This window comes from Agelaius phoeniceus, unplaced genomic scaffold, assembly GCF_051311805.1.
Source record: "Agelaius phoeniceus isolate bAgePho1 unplaced genomic scaffold, bAgePho1.hap1 Scaffold_113, whole genome shotgun sequence".
NCBI classification, from domain to species: Eukaryota; Metazoa; Chordata; class Aves; order Passeriformes; family Icteridae; genus Agelaius; species Agelaius phoeniceus.
The window spans coordinates 2,590,386-2,613,467 of record NW_027509877.1 but is presented as its reverse complement, the minus strand read 5'-3'; the positions used below and the strand labels follow the sequence as shown (position 1 = coordinate 2,613,467).

The window sequence follows — 23,082 nt, the reverse complement described above, 5'->3', positions numbered from 1 at the left end:
TCAGTCTCCATGGGCTGGGGTTTAGGAATGGGATTCCCCAATTTCCTGCTCCTGCTAAAACCGCGCTGCCCTCGCTGCCCTCCCGCCTCCCATGGAAAGCACAAAAGGCAATGATCCCGGGGCTGGGATAAGAACAATTTATTGGGAACAGCAACGAGATAAGGAACAAATGGAACAGAAAAAGTATTGATAACAGAAGGGATCAATAAAACTGTTTACAGGGAAAACTACAGCATCAACTATTGGCTCTTCCCAGTTTCGTATTTCCCCTCCTTGGAAAGGACACCCTTCTCCTCAGGGAGAGAGAGTCCCTTTCCTGCCCCTGGCAATGTTCTCAGGTGGGAGTGAATGTAATCACATGGCCATGGCCAGACCCTCATGTTCTTCATTCCACACCATGTCATTGACAGGGGCAGGAAACGGTACAGGTGTCTTCCCAGCATGGATCACAGGGAACATGGATCCCCAGTACTCTTCCCAATGTGGGCCCTCTAATGGGAGATGAAGCTGGAGCGTGCATGAAGATCTTCCTGCAGCTGGGGCATTTGCAGGGCTTCCCTCACTGGTGGCTCCGTTGGTGTCTGGTCAAGTTAGAGCTGCTGGTGAAGCTCTTCCCACACTGGGAACACTCGTAGGGCCTCTCCCCAGTGTGGATGCGCCGGTGGGTGATGAGGGTGGAGTTTTGCTTGAAGCCCTTCCCGCAGTCAGGGCAGCGGAAGGGCCTCTCCTGGGTGTGAATCCGCTCATGCAGGAGGAGACTGGAGCTGGTCTGAAACCTCTTCGGACACTGGGGACACTCGTAGGGCCTCTCCCCAGTGTGGATGCGTTGGTGCCTGATGAGTTCTGAGCTGCAGCTGAAGCCCTTCCCACACTCCCCACACTCATAGGCCCATTCCCCAGTGTGGATCATCTGGTGGCGGATCAGGTGGGAGCTCTTGCTGAAGCTCTTCCCACACTCCAAGCACTTGTAGGGCTTCTCCCCATCATGAAGCTGCTCATGGGCCACCAGCTCTGAGCTCTGGCTGAAGCTCTGTCCACCTTCCTGGCTCAGGGTGGGTCTTTCCTCCTCAGAGCACCCTGGGCTGGCTTTGTAGCCCCTCTTCCTGTACAATCTCTGGTGATTTTCCTCCCTGTTGGATTCCTCTGCTCTGGAATCACTCAAAACAGCCTCTTCCATGAGGTTCTGCTGTGGGGATTTGTCCTCCCTGGTCTCCATCCTCAGCTTCTTCCCTGGGGGAGGAAGGACAAGGACATTATGGGATTTGCCTCCGTGCCACAGGGAAGGGGAAGGAGATCCCCCCAGTGCATCCCTAGCAGGACGGGGTTGACACCGGGTTTGTCCTGCAGCCGGGGGCCGTGCTAGGCTGGGAGATGGAGAAGGAGAGAGGGGGAAAGGGGCACTGACTTCCTCCTCACCTGCCTGCGTGTCCCAGGGCTCCTTCCTCTTCCTCACAGCCTCCTCCTCCATCTGGCCAAGAACTGAAGATGGGAAATTCTCTTTTAGGAGGAAAACAAAGGATGAGCACAGTGGATTTTGTACTGGTTTGAAGGCAAACCTGGGGAGGGTCTAAACCAGGAGTACAATTTAATAAGAAAATTTCGATCAAGGCAATGATACAGAAACACTGCCTTAAACTGACAGAGTCAGGATATAACCTGACACCCTGTTAGGATATAACCTGACACCCTGTTGCTGGTCAGGGTGGTGGCAGCAGTCCCATTAAATGGTGGCTGCAGTCCTGTGGGAGTGATGAACGTGATTCTGTCCAAGCAGTGATCCTGCAGAAGGGTCTGGTCTTCCTCTGGAGGTCCAGTGGTGGTTCTGGAGCTCTTGTCCTCTGGGAATCCAGTAGGCAAGCTGCTCCTGATGTTGCAAGGCTCAACTTATATTAAGGTAGGAATGCTTGGATCCTCCCCCTGGGCGGAGCATCCAACAATGGGATGATGGAATTTTATCAGTCCTGCAGTGACACTCAATGGCTCATTCGCAGAAGATATCTCCCCTGGAGGGCGTTATCAGGGCTGAGTCATGGAAGAGATAAAGAAAACTGCCCCACCTGTTTATAGCAGTTGATGAAGATTTGGATTGAAAACATGCATTGGGTTACATCTTACATTGCAACCTGAAACAGTGGGGGAATCCCTGCTCAGGGGGTGAACACCACCCCCCTTACCCAAACTGGCTCAGGTTTAAAACCCCCACCCTGGGAAGGCCACACACACAGGGGACAATGTCACACTTGCCCTGCCCCAGGGCAGGTCTCTGTCCCTCTCAGTCCCTGGCTGTCCCCCCTTTTCTTTTTCACAGGCTGGGGGCTTTGCCAAATCTAAGAATAATTTTTTTTCTTTTTCCCTATCACCTTTGTGACATCTACACAGAGCTTTCCCTTCCTTTTCATACTCTTTTCATAAAAGAGGTATCACAATGTATTGGGCCGAATTTCCACTTTTCTTTTATCACAATTTGCCAGCAGCTGAGCTGGAGCTGTGCAGGACCAATGGATTTTGGAATTGCCACAGAATTGCTTCTACTGTCAGTTTATTAAATTTTGCAATTTGTTCGCGTTTCCACCACAAGTTACTTGTGGGAAGAGTAAATTCAAGGCATTTTCTGGAGGCTTAAGTTTGATTTTTGTCAAGAAACAACTTCACTTTGTCGAGTGCCCAGGGAATGCTCAAGGGGTCACTGAGCCTCTCACACTGGGGGATGCTTGAGAGGGGCTTGGGAGGGTTTGTCCCCGTCCCTGTCACCCCAGGCCATTCCCCAGGGGTGTCCCTGTCCCTGTCACCCCAGGCCATTCCCCAGGGGTCTCCATCATTCTCACTCCAGGGAATGCCTGGGGGGTCTCCCTCCCTCTCACCCCTGTGGCAGGGGGTGCTTGGGGCAGTCTCTGTCCCTCTCAGCCCAGGGGATGCTCGGGGGTCTCTGTCCCCTCACCCTGGGGGATGCTCGGGGGGTCTCCATCCCTCTGGCCTCAGGCAATGCCTGTGCAGGGCTGGGCACCAGGGGCTCTGTGTCCCTCTCACCGCTGAGGCTGCTCGGGGCTGGGGGGGCTCTGCCACCTTCTCACCCCTGGGGAGGCCGGGGGGGTCTCTGTCCCTCTCAGCCCTGCTGTGACCCCACCCAAACATCATCGGGGCCACAGGGACAGAGACACTCCCAAACCCCCAGAAGGGCTGAACCTGGGATTTGGTTTGGGGCTGAGGATTTAGGAAAGGGCTGGAATTGGGGCTGGGCTTGGAGCTGGGGCTGAGATTTGGATTAGAGCTGGGATTGGGGTTAAGGCTAGAAATGGGATTGGCTTTAGGGCTGGGGTTGGGATTGGGTCTGGGGCTAGATGAGTGTGGGGCTGGGATAAGAATAAATTCAGAACAGTGAGTGTGTCTAAACATGCAGTGAGATTGAGACCAGGATCAGGGTCAGGTTTGGGACTGAGCTCACCCAGAGCAGGACATGGGGGATGTCACTGCAGGATGGTTTGGGGAAAATCCTGGTTTCAGGAAAAACAGGGTGTGAATGCCTTTTTTTGGGGATTTCCCTTGCCCAAGTCCATCTCTAGAAGTCACCTGATGTCCATAAAAACCTCCAAAAATCAAGACTTAATTAAAAAAAGCCACCAGGAGTGTCCTATGTCCAGTCTCATCCCTCCAGGGTTCTGGTGGTCCCCCGTCTCAGGGCTGCTGGGGATCCTCAAGGGTCCCCAGGACCCCTCTCCAGGGTCCTGCTTAGGGATGCTGGGGGGTTTTGGGGTCCCCTTCTCCAGCCTCACCCCAGTTCCGCCACTTGGAGGTCCCCCCTCTTCCCACCACCCTGGCCTCGTATGGGGCAAATTTGGGAGAAAATCTCCAAAAGAGTTTCCTCTAGAAAGCAGATTTAAGAAGCCCCTCCCCCAACCGGATTGGGAAAAGATTTCCTTGGAAAAAAGTGGAAAAAACGTTTATTTACCAGGCAAAGCATTCACCAGCACAAAGAAAGAACAATATTGAACAATAAAACCTCTTGCCACTCCAAAAGAGATGACAAACACAGAAAGTCCCTCTCTGGGCTGTAGCTCAGCTCACTCAGTCTCTTATCAGTCTCTTATCAGTCTCTTATCAGTCCCTCCAGTGCTGGAAAAGCCGCGGCCCAGGCCAGGCCCAGTGGGCCATGGGTGCGAGCTGCTGGTGGTGTTCTGTGTGTTCAGTGCAGAGCAGGTTCAAACAGCTCCAAAGAAAAAAGAAAAAACACAGTTGGGGGAACTTCTCTGCCTCAGAGAGCTAAAAACTAACTAAAAGCAAAGGAGAGCTCTGTCCCACCCTCTGTCCATCCAGGAGCCGGAATGTGTGGGAGTGAGTGCAGTGTCTGAAAACAAACTGCAGCTTCTTCCTCCTCCCCTTCTCTCTCAGAACCAGCCTTAAAGGTGCAGAACTCATTTCTGGGCTAAAGGGACCGATGGGGCACGAGCATCATGAAGTCACCCCTGGACACGCCTCTGTCAGGGTCAGGGGGTCCCGTCCCCGCCTCATCTCCGGGCTGCCGGGGGTGCCCCAGCTCCGGTATCGCCCCTTCCCCTCTCCCCGCCCTGGGGTCCCCCATTCCACAGCCCTGTCTCTCACGGGGATCCCCAAAACCAATGTCTCGCCCCGTCGGTACCGGGCCATCCCCACATGGACCCCCCAGGACCCTCCCGAGGGGTGATCGCGGCTCCTCTGCCCCCGAAAAAGCTCCTCTTAGGGAGCCCGGAGATATCCGGGGCTCGAGTCCGGGATCTGCCGGCTCCGAACACTCTCCAAAAAAATCCTCCCGGAGACCCCTGGCTGGAGTTATTTGGGAATTTAGCTACTTGAGCTGGGCTTCCTGAGTGACTTTTAGCAGCCTTGTGTTCCTCACCATGGGGTGGATGAACCTTGTCAGTCTCGCTGGTAACATTTGCTCCCTTTCCTCCTGTGATTTTAATAAACTTTTCAAGGAAGGACAACAAAATATTTTCTTTTTCACTGGCCACCAACAGCAGCCATTTTCCTCATCATTTCTCCCATAAGTTCCACAGGAGGAAGGAGTGACTGTGTCCAAGTTTCCAAGAGTTCTTCCAGAAAGAGCCACAGCCTCCTAAATGGAGGAAACCATGCTGTTGTGAAAGGCACTTGGGGTCAGAGAAGAGTGCCTAAACTCACTGTGCCAAAATAATCTCGCAATCTGGATCAGAAAATTTTCAGATAGATGCCTCCGCCTTAATTAAGGTGCTGGCAAGACCAAATCCAAGGCAGATTTTATTGAACAGTAAATGTGAGGTAGAGAGAGAGATGGAAAGAAAGAGAAAAGGAGGGAGAGCAAGGGAGTGACGGGGACAGAGACCTCCCCTGAGGCAGGCCAAGTGTGACATTGTCCCCTGTGTGTGTGGCCTTCCCAGGCTGGGGGTTTTACACCTGAGCCAGTTTGGGTAAGGGGGGTGGTGTTCACCCCCTGAGCAGGGATTCCCCCACTGTTTCAGGTTGCAGTGTAAGATGGAACCAAATGCATGTTTTCAATCCAAATCTTCATCAACTGCTATAAACAGGTGGGGCAGTTTTCTTTATCTCTTCCATGACTCAGCCCTGATAACACCCTCCAGGGGAGATATCTTCTGCGAATGAGCCATTGAGTGTCACTGCAGGACTGATAAAATTCCATCATCCCATTGTTGGATGCTCCGCCCAGGGGGAGGATCCAAGCATTCCTACCTGGATATAAGCTGAGCCTTGCAACACCAGGAGCAGCTTGCCTACTGGATTCCCTGAGGACAAGAGCTCCAGAACCACCACTGGACCTTCAGAGGAAGACCAGACCCTTCTACAGGATCACTGCTCGGACAGAATCACGTTTATCACTCCAACAGCACTGCAGCCACCATTTAATGGGACTGCTGCCACCACCCTGACCAGCAACAGGGTGTTAGGTTATATCCTGACTCTGTCTGTTTAAGGCAGTGTTTCTGTATCATTGCCTTGATCTTCATTTTCTTATTAAATTGTAATTCTGACTTAGACTCTCCCCCAGGTTTGCCTTCAATCCAGTCCCAAAGACAATGTGTTCAGCCTTTGTTTGGTCCCCGAAACAGGATTTCCCATTCCCAAATCTTGATTGGATGGAGGAGGAGGCTGTGAGGAAGAGGAAGGAGCCCTGGGACACCCAGGCAGGTGAGGAGGAAGTCAGTGCCCCTTTCCCCCTCTCTCCTTCTCCATCTCCCAGCCCAGCACAGCCCCCGGCTGCAGGACAACCCTGCAGCCAACCCCACCCTGCCGGGGATGCTCTGGGGGGATCTCCTTCCCCTTCCCTCTGGCATGGAGGCAAATCCCATCGTCTTCTTGTCCTTCCTCCCCCAGGGAAGAATCTGAGGATGGAGACCAGGGAGGTCAAATCCCCTTGGCAGAACCATGTGGAAGAGGCCATTTTAAGTGGCTCCACGGTGCAGAATTCCAACGTAAAGGAAAAGCCCCAGGGATCCCACAGGAGGAGGGGCTCCAAACCCATCCCAGGGTGCTCTGAGGAGGAAAGACCCACCCTGAGCCAGGAAGGTGGACAGAACTTCAGCCAGAGATCAGAGCTGGTGGTCCATGGGCAGCTTCACAATGGGGAGAAGCCCCACAAGTGCTTGGAGTGTGGGAAGAGCTTCAGCCGGAGCAACACCCTGATCCGCCACCAGATGATCCACACTGGGGAATGGCCCTACGAGTGTGGGGAGTGTGGGAAGGGCTTCAGCTGCAGCTCCACCTTTGTGAAACACCTAAGCATCCACACTGGGGAGAGGCCCTACGAGTGTCCCCAGTGTCAGAAGAGGTTTCAGACCAGCTTCAGTCTCCTTCAGCACCAGCGAATTCACTCAGAAGAGAGGCCCTTCCTCTGCCCTGACTGTGGGAAGGGCTTCAAGCGGAAATACCACCTCATCAGGCACCAGCGGCGCATCCACACTGTGGAGAGGCCCTACGAGTGTCTCCAGTGTGGGAAGAGCTTCACTTTCAGCTGTAACTTGACCAGACACAAACAGAGTCATGGGTAAGTGAAGCCCTGCAAATGCCCCCATTTCAGGAGGAGCTGCATTCACTGCTCCAAATTCATCCTCCATTGGAGGTCCCACATTGGGAAGAGCCCCGGTGATCCATGTTCCCTGTGATCCATGTGAGGAAGACACCTGTCCCTTTTCCTGCCCCTCCCAGTGATATGATGTGGGATGGAGGAACATGAGGGTCTGGCCATGGCCCTGTCATTACATTCACTCCCACCTCAGAACATTGCCAGGGGCAGGAAAGGGACTGTCTCTTTCGCTCTCTCTCTCTCTCCCTGAGGAGAAGGGTGTCCTTTCCAGTCATGGGAAATTGTGGCCAGGCAGACCCAGTGACTTTTGTTTTAGTTTTCCGTTAACAGTTTACAGTTTTATTTATCCCTTCTGTTTTCAATATTGTTTTTATTCTGTTTGTTCCTTATCCCGTTGCTGTTCCCAATAAATTTTTCTTCTCCCAGCCTGGGATCTTTGCCTTTTGTGCTTTCCATGGGAGGCAGGAGGGCAGCGAGGGCAGCGCGGTTTTAGCGGGAGCAGGAAATTTGGGAATCCCATTCCTGAAGCCCGGCCTGTGGAAACCGAGCATCCCAGCTGGTGCCAGCCCTGGTGGCCATGGCAGCAGCCTTGGGAGCGGGTCCCTGGCTGGGGCTGTGGGAACCTCTTCCCTCTGGTGCCCAGGGACAGGAGTGGAGGGAGCGGCTGCAGCTGAGTCGGGGCAGGCTCAGGTTGGATGTCAGGAAAAGGTTTTTGCCCAGAGGCTGCTGGGGCCCTGGCCAGGCTCCCCAGGGAAGGGTCCCAGCTCCAGGGCTCTCTGAGCTGCAGCAGCATTTGGCCAGCGCTGCCAGGCCCAGGCTGGCATTGTTGGGGTGTCCTGTGCAGGGCCAGCAGTTGGACTGGAGGAGCCTGATGGGTCCCTCCCAGCTCAGCCAGTTCTATGTGTTGAAGATTGCAATGCAAGATGTATTTCATTACCATCTGTGTGGCAGATTATCTTTTGTCAAGTGGGCAGTTTGCCTTATCCGTCTCTTTGAGTGACCACATTCACACCTCCCTCGGGAGGGGACATCTGCTGATAACAGACTATTGAATGTCACTGCACGACTGATAAGAACTATAACATCCCATTGTGAGATGCTCTGCCCAGAGGGAGGAGCCAAGCATTGCTACCCAGATAGAATCCAGAAGTTTTGAGACACCAGCACGGCTTTCTCCACTGGATTCCCCAGAGAAACAGCAGCTGCCTCTTCTTCCACTGGATCTTCAGAGGAAGAATAATTCCCTCTCTACAGGCCCCCCTTCCTCCAACAGAACCACCCCTGACACTGCAGGAGGGCTTCAGCCACATTTCCAATTGGACTGCCACCAACACCCTGACCCACAGGGTGTTAGGTTGGGTTCTGACTCTGTCAGTGTTGTTCTAGTGTACTGCACTCTTTATTTTATCCTTTTTTTTTCTTCCCTATTAAAGAGCTGTTATTTCCTGCTCCCATATTTTTGTGCCTGAGAGCCCCTTAATTTAAAATTTATAGCAATTCGGAGGGGTGGGGAGGGTTTACATTCTCCATTTCAGCAGAGGCTTCTACCTTCCTTAGCAAACTCCTGTCTTTCCAAGCAAGACAGTTTATTAGGGTCTAACACTGCAGGGGTCTAGGGGTTAAAGAGAACAGCAAGGGAAGGTTTAGGGTAGAAATACAGGAAAAGAGGGGGTAGAGGAGAGCATCAGGGATCTAAGGGTTTGGGGGTGGTATACAGGGAAAGGGACCAATAGGGAATGCCAGAGTGGAAAGGTGGAGACATAGACTGATGAGAAGACAGGGAAGGGAGAGCTCTCTAGAACATGAACATATGAAAGTAATAGGGGTAGGAAAGGCCAATGGGCCAATGGGGAGGACAGAACTAGGACAAATTACCATAGTGCTTCCGAGCACCATGGGGGAAGTTTCTTTCCTCACCCTGAGCTGTGAGGAATGCCCGGAGCCTAAGGTGCATCTCTCCAGGGCATTGCTCTTGCCCTGTCCCCAGTAGGCTCACAGGCTCTCACAACTCCCCCTTTTTGTTTAGTTAAAAGTCTTCCCCTATGGATTTCTGCAAGCACCTAACAAAATAAGGGAACATTACTTACATAACAATAGCTATAAGTCATAATAGTACGAAAGTAATAACTCAAAGAGGAAATAGTACATAAGATTAGGATACAACTGAAATAATTGAATGGGTAGGAACTAATTAAACAACATCTTTTTTCTGGAATGCAAGATCGATAGGAAGTTGTATTGTTCAGGCAGTACAGAGCTGTTTCCTTTTTCAGGCTATTGCTGCATCTATACGCCACATCTTTCGTTCTTCTTTTCCATGCTGCTTGTGCTTGTCATCACAGCTTTTGGCAAGGATCGTTATTCTTGTAGGACAGGGACCCCCTCTCTCAGTCCCTGCATGCCTTGCAGCGCTTCTTATCAGGCACGGATACCTGCTTTGGGTTCCTCCCTCTTTTGGATTGGACAGGGGCCTCCAGGGTCTGCAATCTCCCTGCCATCTCCCAATCACCTTCCCTAGCAGCTTGTTCCCACTCCCCTGCCCAGCGCTCCTCAGGCTCGGTGTTAGAGTCTGGGGAATCACTGTCTTCTGCTGAGGAGGAGGGCCTGCTGGTAGAGGAGCGGTGCTCCTGGGTAACCGGTGCGGCCCCGTGCCGTGGGCTGCTGGCAGCCAAGATGGCTGCCTTCCGGTCACCATCATGGCCACTTCCGGCTCCGGGGATGTGGGAGCCACAAGTGTCATGGCCCCAGGGGTGGAGCCTGGGGTGGAGAAGGTGGAGACCACAAGGGGAAAGGCAGAGCCTGCGTCGGGAAGGGTGGTTGGGATCCCAACACAGGGACAACCATCGACACAATGGGTGGAGGGGAATGTGTTGCAGGGGAGGAGCCCAACAATGGAGGAGCAGGAACAGGAAAGTGGCCATTTTGGGGTGCGAGGGTGGGAAAACTTGGATCAGGAGGGGACAAAATGGCAGGGCTGGCCATGATGCCGGCGCCATTTTGTGGGGTAATGGCCACTGGGGGAGATGAAAGAGGGTATGCAGGCACAGGAGGAAGGTTGAGGGGAAGGTCCAGAGCAGCACGGCCAGTGCCATCCTGGTGAGGGGAGAGAGGAGATCGGGAGGCGTCAGGGAGACGGCAGCAACCATGTGCTGGATAGTGACATCTGCCTGCTGATTGCTCCTCAGGTGGGGAAGAGGGTTTGGGGGCATGGGGAGAGGATGAAGTGGAAGGGGTTTTGAACTGGGGACCCAAAACTTTTCCTGAATTTTCCCCTGATTTTTTTAACTGAATCATAAATAGCAAAAAAAGAAGATAAAGCTTTTTAACATAAATGGAACGAAAAAGATAATAAAACTTCCCCACTTTAAAATTTCCCTGCATTTTTAAAACAAATAACTTGATCCCGACCATACCCCAAATCTCAAGTGGTGAAACTGATTTCCTTGTAACATAAAATATTTGAAAAGAAAATGATAAAAAGCTTTCAAATTCTCCTTTGGAAAATGATTCCCCAAGCAACAAGGGCTAATGTAACTTGGATATAAATCTCCCATTGTGGAACAATGAGTTCTGTGCCTATTCTGCAGTCTTCCCACCCATAGGATTTAAAGTGAGAAAACAAAAGAAAAGGGGGACAGTGACTGAAACATACTCATCCAGCAGTGCCTCAACAAAGGATCTCGTGGTGGGTCTGTCAAGGAGAGCGATCCTCCAGTCCGTGACTCTTGGAGGGTTGCAGGTCTCTCCCCTCAGCGTGCCCTGATAAAACTCAGAGGTTGCCTTAGGGTAGTGGCTGACCCAAAGGCGACTTAGATTGCAGCCATGCTGGAGACGCTCTCCAGGGGTACCAGACAAAGGTCCCTGTTCGGGCTCCGCTTGTTGTGGTCTGCGGTGGTGGTGAATGCAACCTTCCCTGAGAGCATCTTGCACCAACAGGCAGGAGCCACAGGAGCACCAGCACACACAGACACACACACACAGACACAGACACAGACACAGACACAGACACACAGACACACAGACACACAGACACAGACACAGACACAGACACAGACACAGACACACACAGACACAGACACACACAGACACACAGACAGACACACAGACACAGACAGACACACACAGACACACAGACACACACACAGATACACACACAGACACACACACAAACACACACACACACACACAGACACAGACACAGACACAGACACACACACAAACACACAGACACACACAGACACACACACAGACACAGACACACACAGACACGCACACAGACACACACACACACACACAGACACACACAGACACACACACACACACACACATGCACACACACACAGACACACAGACACACACAGACACACACACACACACATGCACACACACACAGACACACAGACACACACAGACACACAGACACAGCAGCTCAGCAGTGAATACACAGGAGGGTCCAGGCATAGAGTTTTAATGTGTTTTATTTCAGGCAATGATGAAGAGGTCCAGGGGCAAAAATCAAAGACAAAGGAGGGTCTAGGGTATAAATCAGGATAGAGGGGGTGTAGGAAAGCATCAAGGATCCAGTAGTCTGAGGGCTCAGGAGTGGTACACAGGGAAGGGAGCAATAGGGAGTGCAAGAAAGGATAGGTGGAGACATAAACCAATGGGAAGACAGGGAAGGGAGAACCCCCTAGAACATGAACATATAAGGGTAAAAGAGGTAGAAAAGCCAAAGGGCCAATAGGGAGGACAGAACTGGGAGAAATTAACATAGTGCTGTGAGGCACCATGGGGGAAGCTTCTTTCCTGACCCTGAGCTGTGGGGAATGCCCGGAGTCTAAGGTGCATCTCTCCAGGGCATTGCTGTTGGCCTCTCCCCAGTCAGCTCACAGGTCTCCAAACACACACTGGAGTTGTGTGGGGCCGTTCATCATTTCTCTGCTCTCCAGCACCGAGGCAATGGACTCTGGCTACATCCCTGAGCTCGTGCCGATGGCAACCACCCCTGGCAATTGGGCTTCATGGAGCTGCTCTCAGGAAACCCCCAAGAGCTGGGGAGTGCCCCAAAACCACCTCAGAAATGTGAGATACCCCGGCATCTCTTCATGAACATGGAATATCCAAAAACTCAGTCAATAACGGCCTTCCCTTCCCTTCCCTTCATCATCCCCAAACTTTGGCTGTCTTATTCCCGACCCCAGCCCACCTCCCCAGTCCCAACCCCAACCCTTCCCACCCCTCCTGGACATCAAGACATCCCTTCCAAGCTGTACTTCCCCCATTCCACACCTCTCAAAACCCATCCCACCCATCCTGCCCCACTCAATGCTCATCTCACCCTCCTGATTTGCATTCCACTTTGCCCAATCCCTTTCAACCCCATTTCACCCCAAGGGGCTGTGGAATCGAGGAATTTTGGGGTGGGAGTGAGTAGTTTCAGTGGCATTGAGGTGACAGATCAAACCCTATTGTCTCTTTGAGTGCCAAGAAAGGGAGACAACTAAATCAAATACTCCCAAATTCTCCCAATTATTTCCCTGAATCCCAGATTCCTCTGAAACACAAGTAAAAAGTGAGGCTTTAGATGCCTTTGATGAATTTATTGATTTTGACCCCAATTTTCTCTGGTTTTGAGGGATGAAGATTAATCCAAAGAAAATTAAGGCCAAAAGAAAGGAACAACCAGCCCAGTGTCTTTCCAACATGGATCACCAGGAATGTGGGTCACCAGGGCTCTGACCAACGTGGGTCCTCCCATAGGGGATGAAACTGGAGTAGTGCACGAAGCTCTTCCTGCACTTGGGGCATTTGCAAGGCTTCCCTTACTGGTGATTCCATTGGTGTCTGGTCAAGTTAGAGCTCTGGGTGAAGCTCTTCCCACACTGGGAACACTCGTAGGGCCTCTCCCCAGTGTGGATGCGCCGGTGCCTGATGAGGTGGGAGTTGTGCTTGAAGCCCTTCCCACAGTTGGGGCAGCGGAAGGGCCTCTCCTGGGTGTGAATCCGCTCATGCAGGAGGAGATGGGAGCTGGTCTGAAACCTCTTCTGACACTGGGAACACTCGTAGGGCCTCTCCCCAGTGTGGATGCGCCGGTGCCTGATGAGGTGGGAGTTGTGCTTGAAGCCCTTCCCACAGTTGGGGCAGCGGAAGGGCCTCTCCTGGGTGTGAATCCGCTCATGCAGGAGGAGATGGGAGCTGGTCCGAAACCTCTTCCCACACTGGGAACACTCGTAGGGCCTCTCCCCAGTGTGGATGCGTTGGTGCCTGATGAGGGCAGAGCTGCAGCTGAAGCCCTTCCCATACTCCCCACACTCGTAGGGCCATTCCCCAGTGTGGATCATCTGGTGGCGGATCAGGGTGCTGCTCTGCCTGAAGCTCTTCCCACACTCCAAGCACTTGTAGGGCTTCTCCCCATCATGAAGCTGCTCAGGGACCACCAGCTCTGAGCTCTGGCTGAAGCTCTGTCCACCTTCCTGGCTCAGGGTGGGTCTTTCCTCCTCAGAGCACCCTGGGATGGGTTTAGAGCCCCTCTTCCTGTAGAATCTCTGGGACTTGTCCTCCCCATTGGATTTCTGTGCACTAGAGTTGCTCAAAACAGCCTGTTCCACGAGATTCTGCTGTGGAGATTTTTCCTCCCTGGTCTCCATCCTCAGCTCCTTCTCTGGGGGAGGAAGGACAAGGAGAGGATGGGATTTGCCTCCGTGCCACAGGGAAGGGGAAGGAGATCCCCCAGAAGCATCCCTGGCAGGACGGGGTTGGCAGCAGGGTTGTCCTGCAGCCGGGGGCTGTGCTGGGCTGGGAGATGGAGCAGGAGAGAGGGGCAAAGGAGCACTGACTTCCTCCTCACCTGCCTGGGTGTCTCGAGGCTCCTTCCTCTTCCTTGCAGCCTCCTCTTCCATCTGGCAAAGGTTTGGAGATGGGAAATTCTTTTTTGGGAAGAAAACAAAGGGCGCACACATTGTCTTTTGTACTGGATTGAAGGCAAACCTGGGGGAGAGTCTAAATCAGAATTACAATTTAATAAGAAAATTTAGATCAAGGCAATGATACAGATACACTGCCTTAAACAGACAGAGTCAGGATATAACCTGACATCCTGTTGCTCAGGGTGGTGGCAGCAGTCCCATTAAATGGTGGCTGCAGTCCTGTTGGAGTGATGAACGTGATTCTGTCGAAGCAGTGATCCTGTAGAAGGGTCTGGTCTTCCTCTGAAGGTCCAGTGGTGGTTCTGGAGCTCTTGTCCTCTGGGAATCCAGTAGGCAAGCTGCTCCTGGTGTTGAAAGGCTCAGCTTATATCCAGGTAGGAATGCTTGGATCCTCCCCCTGGGCAGAGCATCCCACAATGGGATGATGGAATTTGATCAGTCCTGCAGTGACACTCAATGGCCCATTCACAGAAGATCTCTCCCCTGGAGGGCGTTATCAGGGCTGAGTCATGGAAGAGATAAAGAACCCTGCCCCACCTGTTTATAGCAGTTGATGAAGATGGCGATTGAAAACATGCATTTGGTTCCATCTTACACTGCAACCTGAAACAGTGGGGGAATCCCTGCTCAGGGGGTGAACACCACCCCCCTTACCCAAACTGGCTCAGGTGTAAAACCCCCACACCGGGAAGGCCACACACACAGGGGACAATGTCACACTTGCCCTGCCCCAGGGGAGGTCTCTGTCCCTGTCACTCCCTTGCTCTTCCCCCTTTTCTCTTTCTTTCCATCTCCCTCTCTACCTCACATTTACTGTTCAATAAAATCCAGGATTTGGTCTCGTTAGCACCTTAATTTGGATAGAGGCATCTCTCTAACAATTTTCTTAACCAGATTGCAAAATTCTTTTGGCACAGTGAGTTCAGGGCACTGTTCTTTGACCCCAGGTGCCTTTGACAACAGCATGGTTCCCTCCTCTGAGGAGGTTGTGTTTTTTTCTGGAAGAACTCTTGGAAACTCTGATGCAGCTTCCTCTGAGCGACCTATGGCAGAACTGGTGAGAAAAATGGCTGTTGTGGGCCTGGAGTGTAAAGAAAATATTTGGTTGTCCTTCCTTGAAAAGTTTGTTAAAATCACTGGAGGAAAGCGAGCAAATGCTACCAGTGACACTGACAAGGTTCATTCACCCCATGGTGTAAAACACAAGGCTGCCTAAAGTGCTACAAGAAGGCCAGCTCAAGTAGCTAAATTCCCAAATAACTCCTGAATTCCCAGGCTTGGGTTCTTTGCCAAATGTGAGAATCATTATTCTCTTCATCCCTGTCACCTTTGTGACAGCTACTAAACGCTTCCCCTTCCTTTTAATAATATCTGTATTGGGCCGAATTTGCACTTTTCTTTAATTGGAACCTGCCAGCAGCTGAGCTGGAGCTGTGCAGGAACCAATGAAACTTGGAATTGCCACAGAATTGCTTCTATTGTCAGCCGGTGCTGCGGCGGCCGTGGGGCAGAGGGGTGGGAAAGGGGGGTCCACGGTTGCAGTGGAGGAAATGCCGGGGCTGGGGGCTGAGCACAGGGCTGAGCACACAGAGATGGTTTCGTTCTTGCTGAGCTCACACTGAACCAAGGCCTGTCCTGCCCCTCATTCAGCCACTCTGGGGAGGGGCTGAGGGTGTGGGGGAGGTTGGGAGGGGACACAGCAAGGACAGGAGATCCCAGCTGACCCCAGGGATACCCCAGACCATAGGACATCATGATCAGTGCATGAAGGGTGGGGAACAAGGAGGAAGGGGGGACATTTAGAGTGAGGGGTTTTGTCTTTCCAGGCAACACTTAGGCAGGATGGGGCCCTGTTTCACCAGTGGGCAGGGCCAGCACCAAAGATACAGACACCAACTTAACAGTTAAGGAACAGTGTAATTTAGATAGTGCAAATTTGCAAAAAATTACAGAAGTATTAGATTGGCAAAGCAAATAATCATTAGTCAATAATTCCAAAAGAGAAGATGTTGAAATGAGTATCACACAACTGTCCATTTCTGGCTACAAGCTCTGGAGATTCTATCTCTGCCTTCAATCAGAGTTGCATTCCATAACAAGTCCTGGTACCAAATCCTGCTTTCCAAGGCTGGAACAGTGTCTCAGGTTTAGCTGGGTGTGTATTCAATTACCCTCTGTTAAAGGTGGGGCAATTATCATCTGTTAATTGAGCAGTTTACTTTATCTCTTCCACAAGGAATCCTCCCTCCAGGGAGATATCTTCTGTTAATGGGCCATTGAGTGTCACTGATAAAAATTCCATCATCCCATTGTGAGAAGCTCCGCCCAGAGGGAGGAGCCAAGCAATCCTACCTGAATATAATCTGAGGGTGTGAACAGGAGTCTGCCTTCTCCCACAGGATTCCCAGAAGAGCAGCTGTCAGCTCCACGGGATCCCATTGGAAGACCAGGCCGATCGGCACCACCACTGGACCTTCAGAGGAAAACTGCACCCTTCTACAGGATCACTGCTCCAACAGAACCACACCTGTCACTGCAGGAGCACTGCAGCCACCATTTAACAGGAGTGCTACCAACACACTGACCCACAGGGTGTCAGGCCATATTCTGACTCTGTAAGTAATTTTTTAGTACTGCTGCATTTCTATTTTTAATTTTTCCACTGAAGAACTGTTATTCCTATTCCCATAGATTTTGCTTGACAGCCTTTTACTTTGAAAATTATAAATCCAAGTGAAGGGATTAACATTTTCCAATTTAAGGGAGTCTCCTGCCTTCCTTAGCAGACACCTGTCTTTTCAAACTGACACAATGCCCCGGGACAGCCAGGCAGGTGAGGAGGAAGTCAGTGCCCCTTTCCCCCTCTCTCCTGCTCCATCTCCCAGCCCAGCACAGCCCCCGGCTGCAGGACAACCCTGCTGCCAACCCCATCCTGCCAGGGATGCACTGGGGGGATCTCCTTCCCCTTCCCTCTGGCATGGAGGCAAATCCCATCCTCTCCTTGTCCTTCCTCCCCCAGAGAAGGAGCTGAGGATGGAGACCAGGGAGGACAAATCCCCACAGCAGAACCTCGTGGAAGAGGCCATTTCGAGTGACTCCAGGGCACAGGAATCCAATGGGGAGGACAAGTCCCAGAGATTCTACAGGAAGAGGGGCTCCAAACCCATCCCAGGGTGCTCTGAGGAGGAAAGACCCACCCTGAGCCAGGAAGGTGGACAGAGCTTCAGCCAGAGCTCAGAGTCGGTGGTCCAGGAGCAGTTTCATGATGGGGAGAAGCCCTACAAGTGCTTGGAGTGTGGGAAGAGCTTCAGGCAGAGCAGCACCCTGATCCGCCACCAGATGATCCACACTGGGGAATGGCCCTACGAGTGTGGGGAGTGTGGGAAGGGCTTCAGCTGCAGCTCTGCCCTCATCAGGCACCAACGCATCCACACTGGGGAGAGGCCCTACGAGTGTTCCCAGTGTGGGAAGAGGTTTCGGACCAGCTCCCATCTCCTCCTGCATGAGCGGATTCACACGGATGAGAGGCCCTTCCACTGCCCCGACTGTGGGAAGGGCTTCAAGCACAACTCCCACCTCATCACCCACCGGCGCATCCACACTGGGGAGAGGCCCTACGAGTGTTCCCAGTGTCAGAAGAGGTTTCAGACCAGCTCCCATCTCCTCCTGCATGAGCGGATTCACACCCAGGAGAGGCCCTTCCGCTGCCCCAACTGTGGGAAGGGCTTCAAGTACAACTCCCACCTCATCAGGCACCGGCGCATCCACACTGGGGAGAGGCCCTACGAGTGTTCCCAGTGTGGGAAGAGCTTCACCAGCAGCTCTAACTTGACCAGACACCAATGGAATCACCAGTAAGGGAAGCCTTGCAAATGCCCCAAGTGCAGGAAGAGCTTCGTGCACTACTCCAGTTTCATCCCTATGGGAGGACCCACGTTGGTCAGAGCCCTGGTGACCCACATTCCTGGTGATCCATGTTGGAAAGACACTGGGCTGGTTGTTCCTTTCTTTTGGCCTTAATTTTCTTTGGATTAATCTTCATCCCTCAAAACCAGAGAAAATTGGGGTCAAAATCAATAAATTCATCAAAGGCATCTAAAGCCTCACTTTTTACTTGTGTTTCAGAGGAATCTGGGATTCAGGGAAATAATTGGGAGAATTTGGGAGTATTTGATTTAGTTGTCTCCCTTTCTTGACACTCAAAGAGACAATAGGGTTTGATCTGTCACCTCAATGCCACTGAAACTACTCACTCCCACCCCAAAATTCCTCGATTCCACAGCCCCTTGGGGTGAAATGGGGTTGAAAGGGATTGGGCAAAGTGGAATGCAAATCAGGAGGGTGAGATGAGCATTGAGTGGGGCAGGAGGGGTGGGATGGGTTTTGAGAGGTGTGGAATGGGGGAAGTACAGCTTGGAAGGGATGTCTTGATGTCCAGGAGGGGTGGGAAGGGTTGGGGTTGGGACTGGGGAGGTGGGCTGGGGTCGGGAATAAGACAGCCAAAGTTTGGGGATGATGAAGGGAAGGGAAGGGAAGGGAAGGGAAGGGAAGGGAAGGGAAGGGAAGGGAAGGGAAGGGAAGGGAAGGGAAGGGAAGGGAAGGCCGTTATTGACTGAGTTTTTGGATATTCCATGTTCATGAAGAGATGCCGGGGTATCTCACATTTCTGAGGTGGTTTTGGGGCACTCCCCAGCTCTTGGGGGTTTCCTGAGAGCAGCTCCATGGAGCCCAATTGCCAGGGGTGGTTGCCATCGGCACGAGCTCAGGGATGTAGCCAGAGTCCATTGCCTCGGTGCTGGAGAGCAGAGAAATGATGAACGGCCCCACACAACTCCAGTGTGTGTTTGGAGACCTGTGAGCTGACTGGGGAGAGGCCAACAGCAATGCCCTGGAGAGATGCACCTTAGACTCTGGGCATTCCCCACAGCTCAGGGTCAGGAAAGAAGCTTCCCCCATGGTGCCTCACAGCACTATGTTAATTTCTCCCAGTTCTGTCCTCCCTATTGGCCCTTTGGCTTTTCTACCTCTTTTACCCTTATATGTTCATGTTCTAGGGGGTTCTCCCTTCCCTGTCTTCCCATTGGTTTGTCTCCACCTATCCTTTCTTGCACTCCCTATTGCTCCCTTCCCTGTGTACCACCCCTGAGCCCTCAGACTACTGGATCCTTGATGCTCTCCTACACCCCCTCTATCCTGATTTATACCCTAGACCCTCCTTTGTCTTTGATTTTTGCCCCTGGACCTCTTCATCATTGCCTGAAATAAAACACATTAAAACTCTATGCCTGGACCCTCCTGTGTATTCACTGCTGAGCTGCTGTGTCTGTGTGTCTGTGTGTGTCTGTGTGTGTGTGCATGTGTGTGTGTGTGTCTGTGTGTGTGCATGTGTGTGTGTGTGTCTGTGTGTCTGTGTCTGTGTGTCTGTGCGTGTGTCTGTGTGTGTGTGTCTGTGTGTGTGCGTGTGTGTGTCTGTGTGTGTCTGTGTGTGTGCGTGTCTGTGTGTGTGTGTGTGTGTGTGTGTCTGTGTGTGTCTGTGTGTGTGTGTCTGTGTGTCTGTGTGTGTGTGTCTGTGTGTGTCTGTGTCTGTATCTGTGTGTGTGTCTGTGTGTCTGTGTCTGTGTCTGTGTGTGTGTGTCTGTGTGTGCTGGTGCTCCTGTGGCTCCTGCCTGTTGGTGCAAGATGCTCTCAGGGAAGGTTGCATTCACCACCACCGCAGACCACAACAAGCGGAGCCCGAACAGGGACCTTTGTCTGGTACCCCTGGAGAGCATCTCCAGCATGGCTGCAATCTAAGTCGCCTTTGGGTCAGCCACTACCCTAAGGCAACCTCTGAGTTTTATCAGGGCACGCTGAGGGGAGAGACCTGCAACCCTCCAAGAGTCACAGACTGGAGGATCGCTCTCCTTGACAGACCCACCACGAGATCCTTTGTTGAGGCACTGCTGGATGAGTATGTTTCAGTCAGTGTCCCCCTTTTCTTTTGTTTTCTCACTTTAAATCCTGTGGGTGGGAAGACTGCAGAATAGGCACAAAACTCATTGTTCCACAACGGGAGATTTATATCCAAGTTACATTAGCCCTTGTTGCTTGGGGAATCATTTTCCAAAGGAGAATTTGAAAGCTTTTTATCATTTTCTTTTCAAATATTTTATGTTACAAGGAAATCAGTTTCACCACTTGAGATTTGGGGTATGGTCGGGATCAAGTTATTTGTTTTAAAAATGCAGGGAAATTTTAAAGTGGGGAAGTTTTATTATCTTTTTCGTTCCATTTATGTTAAAAAGCTTTATCTTCTTTTTTTGCTATTTATGATTCAGTTAAAAAAATCAGGGGAAAATTCAGGAAAAGTTTTGGGTCCCCAGTTCAAAACCCCTTCCACTTCATCCTCTCCCCATGCCCCCAAACCCTCTTCCCCACCTGAGGAGCAATCAGCAGGCAGATGTCACTATCCAGCACATGGTTGCTGCCGTCTCCCTGACGCCTCCCGATCTCCTCTCTCCCCTCACCAGGATGGCACTGGCCGTGCTGCTCTGGACCTTCCCCTCAACCTTCCTCCTGTGCCTGCATACCCTCTTTCATCTCCCCCAGTGGCCATTACCCCACAAAATGGCGCCGGCAACATGGCCAGCCCTGCCATTTTGTCCCCTCCTGATCCAAGTTTTCCCACTCTCGCACCCCAAAATGGCCACTTTCCTGTTCCTGCTCCTCCATTGTTGGGCTCCTCCCCTGCAACACATTCCCCTCCACCCATTGTGTCGATGGTTTTCCCTGTGTTGGGATCCCAACCACCCTTCCCGACGCAGGCTCTGCCTTTCCCCTTGTGGTCTCCACCTTCTCCACTCCAGGCTCCACCCCTGGGGCCATGACACTTGTGGCTCCCACATCCCCAGAGCCGGAAGTGGCCATGATGGTGACCGGAAGGCAGCCATCTTGGCTGCCAGCAGCCCACGGCACGGGGCCGCACCGGTTACCCAGGAGCACCGCTCCTCTACCAGCAGGCCCTCCTCCTCAGCAGAAGACAGTGATTCCCCAGACTCTAACACCGAGCCTGAGGATCACTGGGCAGGGGAGTGGGAACAAGCTGCTAGGGAAGGTGATTGGGAGATGGCAGGGAGATTGCAGACCCTGGAGGCCCCTGTCCAATCCAAAAGAGGGAGGAACCCAAAGCAGGTATCCGTGCCTGATAAGAAGCGCTGCAAGGCATGCAGGGACTGAGAGAGGGGGTCCCTGTCCTACAAGAATAACGATCCTTGCCAAAAGCTGTGATGACAAGCACAAGCAGCGTGGAAAAGAAGAACGAAAGATGTGGCGTATAGATGCAGCAATAACCTGAAAAAGGAAACAGCTCTGTACTGCCTGAACAATACAACTTCCTATCGATCTTGCATTCCAGAAAAAAGATGTTGTTTAATTAGTTCCTACCCATTCAATTATTTCAGTTGTATCCTAATCTTATGTACTATTTCCTCTTTGAGTTATTACTTTCGTACTATTATGACTTATAGCTATTGTTATGTAAGTAATGTTCCCTTATTTTGTTAGGTGCTTGCAGAAATCCATAGGGGAAGACTTTTAACTAAACAAAAAGGGGGAGTTGTGAGAGCCTGTGAGCCTACTGGGGACAGGGCAAGAGCAATGCCCTGGAGAGATGCACCTTAGGCTCCGGGCATTCCTCACAGCTCAGGGTGAGGAAAGAAACTTCCCCCATGGTGCTCGGAAGCACTGTGGTAATTTGTCCTAGTTCTGTCCTCCCCATTGGCCCATTGGCCTTTCCTACCCCTATTACCTTCATATGTTCATGTTCTAGAGAGTTCTCCCTTCCCTGTCTTCCCATCAGTCTATGTCTCCACCTTTCCACTCTGGCATTCCCTATTGGTCCCTTTCCCTGTATACCACCCCTAAACCCTTAGATCCCTGATGCTCTCCTCTACCCCCTCTTTTCCTGTATTTCTACCCTAAACCCTCCCTTGCTGTTCTCTTTAACCCCTAGACCCCTGCAGTGTTAGACCCTAATAAACTGTCTTGCTTGGAAAGACAGGAGTTTGCTAAGGAAGGTAGAAGCCTCCGCTGAAATGGAGAATGTAAACCCTCCCCACCCCTCCAAATTGCTATAAATTTTAAATTAAGGGGCTCTCAGGCACAAAAATATGGGAGCAGGAAATAACAGCTCTTTAATAGGGAAGAAAAAAAAAGGATAAAATAAAGAGTGCAGTACACTAGAACAACACTGACAGAGTCAGAACCCAACCTAACACCCTGTGGGTCAGGGTGTTGGTGGCAGTCCAATTGGAAATGTGGCTGAAGCCCTCCTGCAGTGTCAGGGGTGGTTCTGTTGGAGGAAGGGGGGCCTGTAGAGAGGGAATTATTCTTCCTCTGAAGATCCAGTGGAAGAAGAGGCAGCTGCTGTTTCTCTGGGGAATCCAGTGGAGAAAGCCGTGCTGCTGTCTCAAAACTTCTGGATTCTATCTGGGTAGCAATGCTTGGCTCCTCCCTCTGGGCGGAGCATCTCCCAATGGGATGTTATAGTTCTTATCAGTCGTGCAGTGACATTCAATAGTCTGTTATCAGCAGATATCCCCTCCCAGGGAGGTGTGAATGTGGTCACTCAAAGAGACGGATAAGGCAAACTGCCCACTTGACAAAAGATAATCTGCCACACAGATGGTAATGAAATACATCTTGCATTGCAATCTTCAACACATAGAACTGGCTGAGCTGGGAGGGACCCATCAGGCTCCTCCAGTCCAACTGCTGGCCCTGCACAGGACACCCCAACAATGCCAGCCTGGGCCTGGCAGCGCTGGCCAAACGCTGCTGCAGCTCAGAGAGCCCTGGAGCTGGGACCCTTCCCTGGGGAGCCTGGCCAGGGCCCCAGCAGCCTCTGGGCAAAAACCTTTTCCTGACATCCAACCTGAGCCTGCCCCGGCTCAGCTGCAGCCGTTCCCTCCACTCCTGTCCCTGGGCACCAGAGGGAAGAGGTTCCCACAGCCCCAGCCAGGGACCCGCTCCCAAGGCTGCTGCCATGGCCACCAGGGCTGGCACCAGCTGGGATGCTCGGTTTCCATGGGCCGGGCTTCAGGAATGGGATTCCCCAATTTCCTGCTC

The 23,082-nt window shown here is 52.0% G+C and overlaps 1 pseudogene; it reads right to left on the bottom strand.

The window, feature by feature from the left end:
- Positions 1–559: 559 nt before the first annotated feature.
- Positions 560–23,082, bottom strand: part of LOC143693008 (uncharacterized) — a 151,127-nt pseudogene continuing 128,604 nt past the window's right edge.